This window comes from Diceros bicornis, unplaced genomic scaffold (assembly GCF_020826845.1).
Source record: "Diceros bicornis minor isolate mBicDic1 unplaced genomic scaffold, mDicBic1.mat.cur scaffold_93_ctg1, whole genome shotgun sequence".
In the NCBI taxonomy this organism is placed as follows: Eukaryota; Metazoa; Chordata; class Mammalia; order Perissodactyla; family Rhinocerotidae; genus Diceros; species Diceros bicornis.
The window spans coordinates 643,576-646,791 of NW_026691823.1; the positions used below are offsets into that span (position 1 = coordinate 643,576).

A 3,216-nucleotide genomic window follows, 5' to 3' on the forward strand; every position below is an offset into this window, starting at 1 on the left:
CCGTGCCCAGCTTTCTCTATTTTATATGGGACGCCGCCACAGCATGTCTTGACAAGTGGTGCATCAGTGCACACCTAGGATTGGAACCTGTGAACCCTGGGCCCCCAAAATAGAGAGCCTGCACTTAACCACTACACCACTGGGCCAGCCCCTATTTTTTTTTCTTTACATAAGTTTTAAGTGGTGAGATTATGGGTGACTTCACTTTCTCATGCTGTGTTTTTCAGCCTGTTTTGAATTAAAAAGTAAAAATGACAACCAAGTTTGAATGTGACGGATAAGGCGCTGTTATTTAGCATATTTCTAAAGCCACACTAGCTGATCACCTTCTGATGAATATTCTAAGGATTAATATTTTAATATTCTAAGGAGGCCTGTGGCCAGCTCTCCCATACGACGCTGCTTCAAGACAAGGCACCAAGAGAAAGATTCCTGGGTCTTACTGGGTTCTGGATCAGGGAGCTGGATCAGACCTGCCTCCTCAGGAACTCTCTATCATCCTCCTCCTCCTCCGAATTTGGCACTTTGAGGGGAATGCAGAATAGATGAGTGTCCTGGGAGCTTTCTGGGACAGGGAGGGGCCCTATCCCCACCCCTTCATTGTGACGTCTTCTAAAGGGGGCAGAGGGCAGGGTGATGTCACAGACCACTGGTCAGCCCCTCTCCCTCTCTGCCTGTGCCTGCCACAGGCCCGGCCTCACCTTTTGCCCCCACACCTCTGCACCCCAGAGGAAAGGGGTCAGCTTTGCCAAGCAGGCCACCCGGCCACCTGCAGCCATGGATGCAAATCACTCCACCCCCTTGGAGCCCCAGTCCTCCCCAGAGACCCCCCGGGTCTGGCCTGACACCCTGCTCAACCCCGGGAAACAAGACCCTGCAGCAGGACGCCCCCAGCACGGTGGGCGACAGGTTGCCACCAAAGACCGGAGCGGTGGTCATCGACACGGGCACAGGCACCTGTAAGGTGGGCTTGGTGGGGCAGGCGCGGCCCACCTACACCGTGGCCACCATCGTGGGCTGCCAGCCCCAGAAGCCGGCCCCCACCGGGCAGCAGGCGCTGGAGACGTTCATGGGCGAGGCCGCGCGCGCGCGCGCGCGCGCCCCGAGGTGACGCTGGTGCAGCCGGTGCGGAGAGGCTTCGTGGTGGACTGGAGCGCGGCCCAGCTCATCTGGCGCCACCTGCTGGAGCACGACCTCCGCGTGGCCACCCAGGACCACCCGCTGCTCTTCTCAGACCCGCCCTTCAGCCCCGCCACCAACCGCGAGAAGCTGGTGGAGGTGGCCTTCGAGTCGCTGCGCTCCCCCGCCACGTACGTGGCTTCCCAGTCCGTGCTGTCCGTCTACGCGCACGGGCGGGTCAGCGGGCTGGTGGTGGACACGGGCCACGGGGTCACCTCCACGGTGCGGGTCTTCCAGGGCTACAAGGTGCCCCACGCCACGGAGCGCCTGGACCTGGCGGGCACCCCCACCTGACGGCCTTCCTGGCGGAGATGCTGCTCGGCTCCGGCGTGCAGCTGGGCCAGCAGGACCTGGACACCGTGGAGGACATTAAGCATCGCTACTGCTACGTGGCAGCCGACTTGCTCCAGGAGCAGGCCCGGCCCGAGCAGGAAGACCGGCAGAGCCTGGAGCTGCCGGACGGGCGGACGGTCACGCTGGGCAAGGAGCTGTTCCAGTGCCCGGAGCTGCTCTTCAGCCCGCCCGCGATCCCAGGGCTGTCGCCCGTCGGCCTCCCCACCATGGCCACACGGGGTTTTCTCAGGGTGCCCCTGGAGGTGCGGGCGGACGTGGCCCAGAACGTGCTGCTCTGCCGGGGCTCCTCGCTCTTCGCGGGGTTCGAGGGCCGCTTCCGCGCGGAGCTGCTGCGCGGTCTGCCCTGCGAGGCCCGCGCGGTGGTGACGGCCCGGCCCAGCAGGAGCCTCTCGGTGTGGATCGGGGGCTCCGTCCTGGCCTCGCTGCGCGCCTTCCAGTCCTGCTGGGTCCTGCGGGAGGAGTACGAGGAGCAGGGCCCCCCATCGTGTACTGAAAGTGCTACTGACGCGGGGCAGGGGTGGGGAGTGTTGTGGGCAGTAAAGCTTCTGCTACCCAGCCGGCTCTGTCCTCCCTTCCCTCAGGTCCCGGCCTCGTCCACTCCTGGACCCACCCAGACTCGCCTTGCTCTGACCCCACACGCCCACCCCACCAAGATCTGCCTCCAAAGACATCCTTGGTTCTGCCCTGTCCTAATTCACCTCCCATGGTCCATCCCGGGAGAGACCCCAGTTCTGATTCCCCAAACCCACCTCCCCCAGGATCAAGGCCCAACACACCACCATGTCCTCACCCTGTCAAACCCGTCTCCATGATCTGTGTCCCCCAGGGCACTCTCAGGTTGGGGCCCCACCCAAGCCCACCCCCAAGACATCCCCAGATTCTAACCCCTAATCTCCCCTCCATCACCTATTTCTTTTGATATATAGTGCCCCAAGATTCCTCTGGGCTCTAAGCTCCCCAATTCACCCCCTTGCCATGTCCATCAAGGATCCTCAACCCACCCCCATACCCTGTTCCTCTCCAAGGAACTGCACTGGGCGCTCCAAACCCCCTCTCAGAATCTTTCCATGAGTGTTGCAACCCCTAGGTGCACCCTCATAGTCTGCCCCCAATTTCTAATCCCCCCAAACATACCCCCGAGATCCACTTCCCAAGACATCCCTGGTTCTAAGCACCTCAAATCCACCCCCTCATTGGTTTTCTCTTGGCTGTTTATCCAAAGTTCTCCTATACTCTGATAATATGAGCACCCCCAAAATTCTCCCCACAAGTGCTGAAACCCCACATTCACCACAAAAATCCAAGTTCTGACCATCAGGGGTCTTCCCTTTAATGGCCCACTAAAGGATCCCTCGTCCAAATCCCATGCCCCAAGTTGCCCCTCCCCTAAACTCTGCCCTCCCCTCACAGTTTGCTCCCCTAGACTCCTTCCATCCAAGTGCTCCCACAACCCATCCCCCATTCGTACCCCCAAAGAACACCACGTTCTGAAACCCCAAACCCTCAGGATAACGCCACTGCTCTCAGCCCAGCCCCTTATTCTGCATCCCTCTGAAAATACCCCTGCATGGTCTGTCTCTCAGTGCACCTCCTGACCCCAGTCCTCAGCCCTGGAATCCTCCCAGGAAGGCTTTGGCACCCAGGACCATCCCACGATAACCCCACTAATGCCCTAGGTCCCTC

At 60.6% G+C, this 3,216-nt stretch overlaps 1 pseudogene; it reads left to right on the forward strand.

Annotated features, from left to right (window-relative positions):
* The first annotated feature begins 777 nt into the window (after positions 1-777).
* On the forward strand, positions 778-2,038 carry LOC131403859 (actin-like protein 9; annotated as a pseudogene).
* The last annotated feature ends 1,178 nt before the right edge of the window (positions 2,039-3,216 follow it).